Here is a 14,235-nt window from a genome sequence, read left to right on the forward strand (position 1 = left end):
TACATCTATATTAGTTCTAGCAGTTTTCATAAAAGGTCTGCCTAGAATGATGGGAACTGATCCTTTAGAAAATCCCTCCTCCATATTTAAAATATAAAAATCAATAGGGAAAATTAGCTCACCAACTCTAACTAAGACATCCTCTATGAAACCAGCAGGATAGGCAACACTTCTATTAGCTAAATGAATTACCACATCAGTTGACTGCAAAGGACCTAGAGATAGAGAATTAAAAATAGACAGAGGCATAACACTAACAGAAGCTCCTAAATCTAGCATGACATTGTCAAACTTATTGTTCCCTATAATACAAGGTATGTTGAATGTACCTGGATCTTTACATTTTTCAGGGATTTGGGGAAAAGATTTACCAATCAATGCGGAGACATTTTTGCCCATACTAATTCTTTCACTTCCTTTAAGCTTCCGCTTATTAGTGCACAGCTCCTTCAAGAATTTAGCATATCTTGGAATTTGCTTTATTGCATCCAGCAGAGGTATGTTTACCTCTACTTTCCTAAATGTTTCCAAGATCTCCTTCTCTGCCTCTTCCATTTTTTTGTTGGAAATTGCTCTTGGAGGAAATGGAAGAGGGATATGCTGCTTTTCTTTAGATTCACCTACATAGAAATTGTTAGGTATTTTAAATTTTTGTCATCATCTTTTTCTGGAGTAGAGTGAGGTTGGGCAGGTTCATTGGCGGATGAGGAAGATGCTACTGATTGAGGTCCTTGATACTACTTTCCTGACCTCAATGTAATGGCACTCACATTTTTAGGATTCTGGACAGATTGAGAAGGTAATCTATCAGAATTCTGGGATTGTTGTTGATTTAACTATGTATCCAATTGTCCCATTTGATTAGTTAAGCTCTGAATGGAGGCTCTGGTCTCTTGCTGAAATTGCATGTGTTGCATAGTCATTTGCCTCACAAGTTCTTCAAGGGAAGGTTGCAGAGGGGCCTCAACTGTTTGCTATTTTTGGGGTTGTGGCTGTTGCTGTTGCTGTTGTTGCTGCTGGATTGGTGGAGGAACGTATGGTCTTCTTGGGGCAACAACATTTTGAAAATAAGTCTGCTATTCTTGCTGCTGCTGTTGTGAAGGATTCGACCATCTAAGGTTGGGATGATTCCTCCATCCGGGATTGTACCTGTTGCTGGAGAGGTCATAATTATCCTGTTGTGGCTGATTTTGCTGTTGAGGTTAAGGAGGTCTCTTGTAGATGTTTGCAACAAAAGCTTCAGGCTATTCAATTGCTTCAGATTGTTGCACAGAAGGGCAAAGGTCTGTGTGGTGGTCGGCAGAGGAGCATAAACCACAAAGTCTGGCGACAGGTGCAGATTTTTTATTCATGGCCAGTTGGGTTACCAGGTTAACCAAGGCATCTAGTTTACCTTCAAGCTTCTTAGTCTCACCTGATGAATTCGTGGCTACTTCATGCACTCCTCTAATGACAATAGCATCACTTTTGGCACTAAATTGCTGGGAGTTTGAAGCCATCTTCTCAATTAAATTTTTGGCTTCAACAGGGGTCATGTCTCCAAGGGCTCCACCACTGGCAGCATCTATCATACTTCTCTCCATGTTGCTGATTCCTTCATAAAAATATTGGAGAAGAAGTTGCTCTGAAATCTGGTGGTGTGGGCAACTGGCACATAATTTTTTAAATCTCTCCCAATATTCATATAGGCTATCTCGACTGAGTTGTCTAATACCTGAAATATCCTTTTTGATTGTCCTGGTCCTGGAAGCAGGGAAATTTTTTTCTAAGAATACTCTCTTGAGGTCATCCCAGCTCGTGATGGACCTTGGAGCAAGGTAATATAGTCAGTCATTTGCCACTCCCTCTAAAGAATGAGGAAAGGCCTTCAAAAATATATGATCCTCCTGGACATCTGGTGGCTTCATGGTGGAGCAAACAATAAGAAATTTTTTCAGATGCTTGTGTGGGTCTTCACCTGCAAGGCCATGAAACTTTGGAAGCAAATGGATCAGTCCAATTTTAAGAACATATGGGACATCCTCATTAGGGTATTGGATGCACAATCTTTCGTTGGTGAAATCAGGAGCAGCCAATTCCCTTAGAGTCGTCTCACGAGGTGGAGGGTGCGCCATGTTCTCAGAATATTCAAAATCAGAATGCTCAAAACTATAATGCTCAAAATCACCAATAACAGAATACTCAGGATGCTCAAAAGGTACTAAATGATGTCTAACTAATCTATCAAATGTTTTATCTATCTCAGGATCAAAGGGTTGTAAGTTAGATGGATTTCCTCTAGTCATACACTAAATTCAGCATGCACAATTAGTTGCCTTCTTATGCAAGTAACAATGTAGGTTTGAACTACAGCTACCATTAAATGATATCCAAATGACTTGAAATTTTGTGAGAATCCTTATAAAATGATGAGAAGATAGCAAAAAAAATTTCAAATGAAAATTCGAAGTCTAACTATAGAAGCTAAAAATGATAAGTTAAGAAAAATAAGAGAATAATACTTGGAAAATAAAAAACTTTTGACAGAATCACTTTTTTTGGACGATGGAGACCTCATCCGGCCTATGTCCGTTGGCCATGACATAGGAAATTTTTTTCTACCCCAAATACATATATAATAATTGCGGTTCTGATAACCGGAGCAAAAGTTATGGCCGTTTGAAGTTTTGACAAAAATCAAATTTGCTACTTTTTTGGAACTTTCAAATCTGACCAAACTAAAGGCTCTAGCTATTTTTCCCACAAAATATGGATTAAAAGAAGTTACCACAAAAAAATTCAGCCAAAAATAACAACTCTAGCTACTAAAACAAAAAATCTCAAATAATTCAACAAGGGTGGTCGCTAAAATCCATCGCTACATGATTTCCACTACTACTCTGTTTTGCCGCAAGCAAAAGTGGTCGCTAAATCCGTCGTAAAACATTATTCACAGCAAAACACCAAAAGCTGAAACAGCGGAAGCGCTTAACAGAAAAACTAAAACATAACACACACTAAACAAAATACCAAGACACTAAACAACACTAACACAACACTAACAATTAAACATAAAACACGAAAGAATTAAACTCTAACACGACACTAGCTATTATGAACCTTTGGACACTGCTCCCCGGCAACAGCGCCAAATTTGATCGAGGCCATACCCGAATCAAATAAATATGAAAATGTAGTAACTAGGAAGTGATCCTTGATCATTTCCCAACGAGCAATGATAAACCAAATGTTCATAACAGATAGTAGGAAATAGTAACAAATTGGGGGGGGGGGGGTTGTTTGCTTTTGTAAATTAAACAACGAGTAAAATTTAATTAGAAAATATTAGAATTAAAATATGTTGCTTCCCCTTGATTTACAAGCAAGTCTCTTATCCTAGGTTGCGAGAATTTATCCTTATTCAGTTCAACCACTTAATCCAATCCTAAATTAAATTATTAAGTGAAATTCAACATAAGGCATTCATTATGTGATTAAGCATCACATACACCAATTACTCATAAACGATCATTAAGCGCAGAGACAATTAATCAAGCACTAAGCATGCATGAATTAATAGCATTAAATTCAAAGTAATTAGTGAAGAGGAAAAAGAACTGAACAAAATTTAACAATAATAATAGAACCTCAAAGAGAATTGTGCTTGATCCTCAAGAGAAAACAACGCTGGGGACTTAGCCTTCCATTAATCAAATAGAGAACGAAATTTTATTGATAAAACTAAAAGTCTGAACTGGAATTGTAAAAAATGAAAATAAAAGAGAAAGAGAAAAGAGACCAAAACTAAAAACGAAAAATAGAAGAGAGAGAGGAGAGAGAGAGAGAGCTAAACTATAACCTTGGTGCTGTTATATAGTTTTTCAGCCCCAAAGCTTACAAATCTCTTTTAAATCCAAGCCCATAAATAAATTAAATTAAATCTAGATAAGATAAGATGAGATCTAGATTAAATAATATCTAGATGAGATCAAATCTAAATAATATCTAGATAAGATAAGATCTAATTTTGTAGAATAAAATAGTCTGCCCTCTTCAAGTCCAAGCCCAATTCTGGATTCAAGCCCGATGCTGAATTAATTCCTGAAATTAGATTAAAAACATCAAATTAGCTTAATGGGCCCAAATAATAAAACTGTCTAATTAATTTAACAATTAAGATTAATCAGTACTTAAAATGGTGCAAAAAGGGTTAAGAAATAGGAGATAATAATGGCACGTCAATTTTTTTATTTCAACTTAGTATATTTTTTGGTAATTAAAATAATGCATATTTTTTCAACACTATCAATGACAAAAGATTTTTGAAAGATACATAAGACATCTCATTCGGTTTATAAGGTATCCTACAAGATATTAGATATAACACCTTATAATTATTGTGATTGATCTATGGTAATTGTGCAGATGAATCATTAAATAATTTAAAAATTCATGAAAATTATATAACATTTTGCAAATGCAGGGCATTTTATCAAATGGCACGACAATGGCTGTCAAGATGCTTTCATCTAAGTCAAAGCATCAATTGTGAGTTTATAAATGAGATAGGCATGATTTCAGCCTTGCAACACCCTTGTCTTGTTAAACTTTATGGTTGTTACGTTGAAGGAGATCAATTGTTGTTAGTATACGAATATATGGAAAACAATAGCCTTGCACAAGCTTTATTTGGTAAATAATTGTCTTACATAATCATTTAATTTGATTGCTTTTGATATGACTTAGTTTTTAATGCACCAATGCCACTTCAAACCTTAGGCCCACCATGTCACCGGTGCTTAGTATACTAGAAGGAAGAACTATGATTCCAAAATTTATTGAAAGTTGTGTCAATGTTTTGTCAGGACTATCTAATTGATCGATTATGACTTTACTGCACTTACCTTTAAATCATGAGTAGTTAACTATGTTGTCACTTACAATATTAGTGTACTTACATCATATGCTAGTATCCAACATTATATTGATGATAAGAAATATTTTTATTTTTTTAAAAAGATAAAACATTCTAAGACAGTTTTCTAAGAACCGTCTTAGAAAGTGTATATTCTAAGGCGGTTCTTAGCTAAGAACCATCTTAGAAGGGTACACTTCTAAGATAGTTTTTCTAAGAACCGTCTTAGAAGAATATCCTTTTCTAAGATGGTTTTTTATGGAACCGTCGTCAAAATTTAACTTTATTTACTAAAAATTCACTAATTGGATTATGAGTATTGACATTAAATGTGACACTCACTTCCAACATTTAGGGTGGTTTTGTAATAAATTTTGAATTTATGATAGTATTAAATGATGGAAGCTTGCTTGTGGGGCTTCTATGGAGGCTGGATCTTTGAGCTTCAATGGGGTCCTTTAATGGTGATTTTCCACCATGGAGATGCAGCGGAAGACAAAGGAAAAGAGGTGAGAGGAGGCACCATCCATTAAGGAATAAGCCATGGAAGAAGGAGCTTCACCACCAAGATGAGCCTTGGATAAGAAGCTTGGAGAGGATGCTTCAATGGAGGAAAAGAAAGAGGGAGAGAAAGAGGGAGGGGGGAGCACGAAATTGAAGGAAGAAAAAGGGAGAGAAGTTGAACTTTGAGTTGTGTCTCACAAGACTCTCATTCATCAAAGTTACAACAAGTGTTACACATGCTTCTATTTATAGACTAGGTAGCTTCCTTGAGAAGCTTTCTTAAGAAAACTTCCTTGAGAAGCTTCTTTGAGAAAACTTCCTTGAGAAGCTAGAGCTTAGCTACACACACCCATCTAAAAACTAAGCTCACCTCCTTGACAAAATACATGAAAATAAAAAAAAAAGTCCCTACTACAAAGACTACTCAAAATGCCCTGAAATACAAGGCTAAAACCCTATACTAATAGAATGGCCAAAATACAAGGCCCAAAAGAAGGAAAAACCTATTCTAATATTTACAAAGAAGAATGGATCCAACCTTGGCCCATGGGCTCAAAAATCTACCCTAAGGTTCATGAGAACCCTAGGGCCTTCTTTAGTAGCTCTAGCCCAAGCCTCTTGGAGTCTTCTATCCAATTCCCTTGGGGGGGTAGGATTGCATTATCCCCTCCACCTTGGAAAGGATTTGACCTCAAATCCCGAGGTTCTTCATACTCTGGGCTCCTTCCCTCGACACCTGTGAAAAGAATAAAAACATATGTATTAGTGGTGTTGGGTATGTTAGAGTAGGGTAAGGTCTGAAAACTCCTTTCATGGACATCTTCCCATGAGGGAACATGGTTCCTCACCAATTCAATGAGTGGTGCTACAAGTATAGAAAAATATGGGACAAACCTTTTGTAAAAGTTTGTTAAGTCATGGCAGCCCCAGATTTCCCTTATACTTGGTGGAGTGGGCCAATCAGGAATGACCTTTATTCTCTTAGGGTCCGTGGGAACCCCTTGATCACCATTTAAAAAATTAAGGAATGTACTGCAATAAAGCGTACCTTTTTCTGTATTTTTATGTTGATTATTCCTACAAAAAAATACAACAAACCTAAGGTGTCCCATATGAGAACCTAAGTTTGTATTAAAACAAAAAATAAGAACAAACCTACCTAATGAGTCCCTATGTACATGAATCATGAAGACGTTGGGTGCATGACTGATTTTACAAAAAAGGGTTGCAACACTCAACAAATTCATCATATCACTTATTGTAGGGATTTGGTGCCTAATAATACCTATTTTGGGCACCAACAAAGCACAAGGATTTAAGCTCTTACGAACCAAACCCTCATCCAACAACTCCTTTACTTGAGGAATAACCTCAAGCCCAAGAGGTGTGGCAGTGCTAACAAGTGTCTTTTTACAAAGGAGAAGATGTAGAGGTTGTCTAAGAGGGGAAGTTTCTTTAATATTTTTCTTTATTTCAAAATGACTTTCCTTCTTAACTAACCTCTTGGAGGAGGCACTTACCTCCTTACACTCCTCCTTAACCATTAAAGGTTGTCCTTCTTCATGGGGGTAGAATTCTTCACTAGATTCTTCCCCTTTTGCTTCTTCACTTTCACTAGAGGAAGGTGACGTAGTAGCCTCATCTTGGCTACTATAAATGTCTTGGCTCCTCATAATCATGGTTTTTGTGGTGGGGCATTGAGAAGTAATGTGTCCTCTTCCAAGACATTTAAAGCACTTTATAGAGCTAGTCTTCTCTTGCATACTAGCCTTAGGGGTTTGCTTTTCTATTCTCTTCCCCTTATCCTATTTGGGCTTAGAAGGTGTCACCCCTAAGATGCCTTGACCTTGGTCTTTCTTTGGATAAGAGTGAGAGCCATAAGATTTTGAAGTAGAATTCTTTTTAAGTTGTTGCTCTACCCTTATTTCCCAATCTAAGTTAGCCTCTACATTGTCCTTCCCATGGAAGTATGAGAGTTTAATGTTAGCCTCTTGAGGCTTTCTTTCCTTTTCTCTTCTATGGGAGTGAGGTCTAAGATGTGACCTATGCCTTCCTTCGTAATAGTCACGAAGTTCTTCACTTAGGCTTTTGCAAGAGTTATGACTACTATAGGAGGCATGTTTTTCTCTTTTCATTTCTTTCATTATTTTTCTTCTTTCTTCCTCTCTTATTTTCTTTCTTTCATCTTGACTTATTTCTTCCACTCTTTTTTTTCCTTTTTCTTTTCTCTCTTGTTTTTCTTTCCATAACTTGAGGGAACTCAACTCATCTAAGATTCTAGATAAAGGGTCTTTATGACTAGTACCCTTGCCATTAACACTAGATGAATGATGACTCATGTTGGTTCCTAAGTTGTGGTTCTTTCTTGTTGGAGGTTTGAAAACAAAAGGTAAAAGAAACTATGGTTGAAACTAGCCAAATAAACACTAAAAGAGGTGTGAAAGATAAGGTAAAAAACTAATTGGTAAAAGGAAAGCTATCTAGGCGGTTTGACAATGGAAGGTAAAGGAAATAAGCTATGAAAGTAAGCAAGAAATGTAAACTAGGCAAATCCTAAGAGTGTTTGGATGACCACATTCAAGGTTCCCAACAAAACACTCACTATCCTAAGGAAAAATTGCCTAAAATTATTACACACAAATGGAAGTTTGGTAACCTATTGGAGACTCCCAACACACTTCCAATGAAAGGCCTTTTTGTTACAAAACTTGAAAGCAATGAAGGTAAGTAAATTGCAACTTACAAAATTACAAAACGGTCCTCAATTTTGGTGGTTGTTCTCTCTTTGGTGATTCACTCTATTTGGAGTGCTTCTTAGTCCAATAGCTCTTAAGGTGGTTGGCCCCTTGCTTCTGGACTCAAATTCTTCAAGGGATGGCACCAATCCTCCTTCCAATTCCCTATATGGCAACCCACAAACAAGGAAACAAAGAGACAAGCAATAACCAAAGACCAAAAAAAATGAAATGAAAGCTAAATCAATGGAGTTTTAACAAGAAAATTTTTCAAGGATTATTCAACAATTAAAGCAATGAAAAGGACATAGAAGCAAGCTAGGACTCAAAGAGAAACTTAGAATGGCTCTAGAGTAGAGTAAAAATACTGAAAAAAAGAATCAACAAACCTCTAGCTTTGGAACTTGTCTTCACACTAACTTTCAATTGAAATTTCCAATTATAGAATAAATTTTGAGCCAAAACAACAAGCACACTTCCCTTTCACCTTTTTTTTTTGGATACTGATTTTCCTGCCAACTTGTGTGATTTTTCATATTTTTTCCTTTTATCCAAATCACTTGTTTCTTTTTTTATAAATTTTTTCCAGATGTCTAGAAAATTCAGTAAAAATTTCAGCTCAAAATTCGAAGTAACTAATTCTCAGTAATTTTTACAAGTTTGTATGTCCAAGCTGCCAGCACCAGCGATTTGTTTCTTTAAGCATGGTATATTGATTGCCTTGGGCTTACTTTCAACCTTCCTATGTATGTTGAACTCACTAGGATTGTTTACCACAGTTTTAGGAGTTCAATATTCACTTAGGATCAACATTTCAGCCAGCAATTCAATCACCAAAACTCAAATTCACAATAGACACAATCATAAGGAAACCTCAAAGTTCAAGAAAAGGTTCACAATCAAAGACTCTCTAAGAATTTTGCATGAACATGTTAAGGACTAATTAACATGAAAGATTTGACTCAAATCAAATAATAGGCTAAAAGAATTTCATACACTCATGAACAAATGAGTTAGACAAAGAAACAAGAAAATAACATTCAGCACAACATAAGAAATCTTATGTGACAAGTTTCATGACTAGACATGACTTCTATGACAAAACTACAATAGGTGAACAAGTCACTCTAGATTTTTGAGGTTTTCTTCGACTTTAATATTTTTGTAAGAATTTTATGGTTTAGGTTTCAGCCACAAAAAATAACAAGACAAAACTCAAAGGAACCTAAACTCAACACAATTCATGGTTCAAGAACAAGAACAAGAAATTTGAACCATAGAAAATAAAATCTAGCTTCTATAGCAAGTTTAATCGGTGACAACTCTAAAGAATCATGTTAACAACATTTAGCACAAGACATTTGAGGAGATACATGGAGAAAAAATGAAGAAAAAACAATGGAAGAGAAGGTAAAGCAAAAAATTAATGGAGGTTTAAGGAGCAACTACTTGAAGCTCTTGTGCTCTGATTACCACTTGATGGAAGCTTGCTTGTGGGGCTTCTATGGAGGCTGGATCTTTGAGCTTCAATGGGGTCCTTTAATGGTGATTTTCCACCATGGAGATGCAGCGGAAGACAAAGGAAAAGAGGTGAGAGGAGGCGCCATCCATTAAGGAATAAGCCATGGAAGAAGGAGCTTCACCACCAAGATGAGCCTTGGATAAGAAGCTTGGAGAGGATGCTTCAATGGAGGAAAAGAAAGAGGGAGAGAAAGAGGGAGGGGGGAGCACGAAATTGAAGGAAGAAAAAGGGAGAGAAGTTGAACTTTGAGTTGTGTCTCACAAGACTCTCATTCATCAAAGTTACAACAAGTGTTACACATGATTCTATTTATAGACTAGGTAGCTTCCTTGAGAAGCTTTCTTAAGAAAACTTCCTTGAGAAGCTTCTTTGAGAAAACTTCCTTGAGAAGCTAGAGCTAGCTACACACACCCATCTAAACACTAAGCTCACCTCCTTGAGAAGCTTCCTTGAGAAGCTAGACCTTAGCTACACACACCCATCTAAAAACTAAGCTCACCTCCTTGACAAAATACATGAAAATAAAAAAAAAGTCCCTACTACAAAGACTACTCAAAATGCCCTGACATACAAGGCTAAAACCCTATACTAATAGAATGGAAAAAATACAAGGCCCAAAAGAAAGAAAAACCTATTCTAATATTTACAAAGAAGAGTGGATCCAACCTTGACCCATGGGCTTAAAAATCTACCCTAAGGTTCATGAGAACCCTAGGGCCTTCTTTAGTAGCTCTAGCCCAAGCCTCTTGGAGTCTTCTATCCAATACCCTTGGGGGGTAGGATTGCATCATTAAATGTGCCCACCACTTTCCTTATTCTTGATGATTTGTTCATGATTCTTTATGTATAGGGCCAGTGGTGGTATGTGTAACACCCCTTGTTACATTGACTCATACTTGATCTTTGTTTAATTTTAAATAAAATCTTAATCAATTTATTCATGGCAATCCGTGTAAATTTTTGCATGTTAACATCATTGGACAAAAGCAGAAATTAAAACATAAACACCATAGTGGAAGGAAACATAACTTTTCCATTAATCAAAAGATGTGTCAACATAGTTAATAAATACAATTGAAAGTCAAATACAACTAAAGGTACATCATATTGCTGAAAGACTGCTAATAAACTCCCTCTAACAAAAGCCTAGCAGAGTAATGACACTAGCATACTAATCTCCTCCCTCGATAAGATGGCACTCATCACCCCCAGGAATAAGTGGTTATCCGATCATGCACATTGTCATACCCTAATTTCGTCCGGGGACCTTTGCTTGATGACATGCGACCTTTCTTTGGTCCTTGTGAGGTGCTTGGCATCCATCATTAGGCAATTTGTGAAATTCCAGGACATGCCGAAAAAACCAAAAAATATTGATGCACAATCCGTAAGTTTCCGTGACACACCGGAAATCAAATGGAAGCATCGTTGCATAATTAAGTGAGGTTCCGTAACATTCCGTAAGTCAAAAAGGGGATGATTATGTAATCCGCAAGGTTTCGTAACATTACGGAAAGAAAACAAGTATCGTTACGAAATTCGTAAGTTTCCGTAACTTTACGAAAAAAGAATCACCAAAAAAAGCAGAGGGGGTGTACTTAGTAAAAATGGGGGTGCAAATAGCACCCAGGCCCACTTGGGCCCTCTAGAATATTCCTCCAGAAGGTTGTTGCTTCTGGAGGAAGCAACCTGGCTCGCCTGGGCGAGCTGAGCTCGCCTGGGCGAGCTGGGCGGCAACCACCTCCCCTATTTTGCTATAAATAGGGGAGGAAGTGAAGAAGAAAAGGGTTCAGCCCCTTTGGCACTTCTCTCTCTTTCGAATTTGCTTGGAAAATTGTTTCCGTGAAGAAAATCTAAGCCGAGGCGCTTCCGAAACGTTTCCGTAACGTTTTCCGTGAGGAATTTCGCAAAGGTTTCAACCGTTCTTCGACGTTCTTCATTCGTTCTTCGATCTTCAACGGGTACGTACCTCGAACCAAGCTTTTCGATTCATTCTATGTACCCGCGGTGGTCCACATTGTGTTTCGTGCATTTTTATTCTCGTTTTGTTTACTTTTTATACCCCCTCTTGACGTGCTTAAGCCATTTTACTTAAGTCATTTCTCGCTTAACTAAAAAATAAAATAAATTTCCACCGAACGTTTGAATTGTATTATCCATTAACTTCGGTTAAAATGAATTCCGACCGTTCGGTCGTGCCGTAACCACGTTGGAAATCAAAAAAGAGGTAAAAAATAATATAATAATCCAAAAAACATCTTTTAGTAAAATAAAGTGGAAAATCAATCGGACGTTTTCTCTTTGGGATTTCTCATTCTTAATCGAATTGATTAATAACTAAAGTGAAACTAAGGCTAAAATCAACTCGCCTAGTCAAGCTCGTCCATAAAAATAGGCTTTTGAAGTTTGTCATTTCATTTTCTCACTAAGTAAAATGGATCATTTTTAAGGTCCAACGCCTTGAAATGATCACCCCTTTGAGTAAAAAAGAATCACTTGATAAGAAAGAACTACGTAAGTCTGATTTTCTCATCCCAAATTGAGGAATACGTAGGAGCAAAGGGAAACACCCTTGTCGACCACAGAAAAGAAAAAATATAAAAAGGGTATAAATGATATAAAGGACATAAAAGGGAACGTAAAAATCAAAGTCATGTTTGCACATTCGATTAAAGGCTGCCGTCCCTTGGGACGGACGTGTGGGGTGCTAATACCTTCCCCGTGCGTAAATACAACTTCCGAACCTTTCACTTAAAAGTTCGTAGATCGCGTTTTTTCCGGTTTTTTCCAACGTTTTCCTCAAATAAACGTTGGTGGCGACTCCGCGCGTATTCCTTTCGTGGAACACGCATCCCGCGAGTCTCGTGTCGCCCTCCCACCGAAGGGTAGGTTGCGACAGTTGGCGACTCCACTGGGGACTGTTTTTTAGAGAGTTAGGCCATTTAATTTTGTGCAATGTTTTACCGTGACTTACCCCTTTGTTGGTTTCCTTTCATTATGTTCTTGTGTATATAAACTCTTTGTTGCTTTTAGTGCGTTTTAAAATGTATGCATGAAGTAAATATTTATTCATTTGATGCACACAAACACCAACACTATTTGCACACACTGTGAGTGAAAAAGGGCCCTATACCCGGGTTCATGGGAGCATAAGGAGTGGAGGTGAATCTGTGATCATGCTAGGTCTCCGACTTGCTTGATTACAGTGAACCCTCATCTAGAGCTTTTCTCTTTGAAAACTTATTGTTGCTAGTAGTCCCTACTGCTGCAATATGTTCTTCGAAGGGGATGATACCTCTAGAAACCATCAAGAGAGATATAACTACCTTGGGGATTATTGCTAAAAGCCTAGTTAGTTCTCTCCCTTATAGGTCCCTTAAATAGGGGCACGGAGCAAACACGCTGCGTGCCATTTTTCACACTGCCATGCATGAGTATCATATACCCTTTTGCTTATGTTCGGTAAATATTGTCATACTGTGTACATTCCCGCATTGTGTCTTTTGCATAGGCATTGCATATGGGTTCTGTCTTGATCCCTTCTGTAAACAAACCAACGGAGGGTCCGTGTCGCCTTCTTAAAAACGTGCGTTGGGGCATTTTGCTACCCCTAGACGTCGTATCTAAGAAGGGGACAAATTCCCCGGACCCCCGCATTTCTAGATTGCATCTGTGTCATATGCATTCCATCATGCATTCATCCATCCCACCCATGAGATATCGGAGTTTTGATTTGCACCAGCTTTTGTCTCACTTTAGTAAGCATGGGAACAAATCAAACCGGCAAGAGGTTCTACCAAGTCAAGGTTAAAAGCTTAGATACCACCAGCATCAAGGAATTAGGGCGATTGATGGAACCCCTCCAAATGCAAGCCTTCCGCAAGACTTACGGAAAGATCTTAGAGTTGACCATAGCAGAGGTGTCCATAGAAGCCATTGCATCACTCACCCAATACTACGACCAGCCTTTGAGATGCTTCACATTCGGAGACTTCCAATTAGTACCAACCATTGAAGAATTTGAGGAAATTCTAGGATGTCCTCTCGGGGGAAGAAAACCATATCTTTCATCCGGGTGTCTCCCCTCTTTGAGCAGAATTGCAACTGTGGTCAAGGATTCAGCAAGAGGTTTGGACAGCATAAAACAGACTCGGAACGGCATGGCGGGCCTACCACAGAGGTACCTAGAAGACAAGGCAAGAGGTATGGCCGATCAAGGAGATTGGGTCCCGTTTATGGATGTGTTAGCTTTGCTAATTTTTGGGGTCGTCCTCTTTCCAAACGTGGATGGTTTGGTGGACCTAGCAGCAATCGACGCTTTCCTTGCCTACCATCATAGCAAGGAAAGTCCGGTGGTAGCTGTCTTGGCAGATCTATTTGACACATTTGACCGAAGGTGCGAAAAGAGTAGCGCACGGATCATCTGTTGCTTGCCCGCCCTCTGTGTTTGGTTGGTTTCGCACTTGTTCCAACAAGACACAAGACATCCATGTCCGCTCCTGAGCCATCGCTCGTGTACTGAAAAGAGGAGAATAGATTGGGACCAGCTTTTGGCCGGGATAGGAGGTAGAACAATCAGT

General features: G+C 38.0%; 1 non-coding gene across 1 annotated transcript; it reads left to right on the top strand.

The window, feature by feature from the left end:
• Nucleotides 1-1,628: 1,628 nt before the first annotated feature.
• LOC112997893 (small nucleolar RNA R71) lies at nucleotides 1,629-1,734 on the top strand. The gene has a single exon (XR_003262951.1). It is a non-coding gene; the product is annotated as a small nucleolar RNA R71 (small nucleolar RNA).
• The last annotated feature ends 12,501 nt before the right edge of the window (nucleotides 1,735-14,235 follow it).

This window comes from Glycine max, chromosome 1, assembly GCF_000004515.6.
Source record: "Glycine max cultivar Williams 82 chromosome 1, Glycine_max_v4.0, whole genome shotgun sequence".
Lineage (NCBI taxonomy): Eukaryota > Viridiplantae > Streptophyta > Magnoliopsida > Fabales > Fabaceae > Glycine > Glycine max.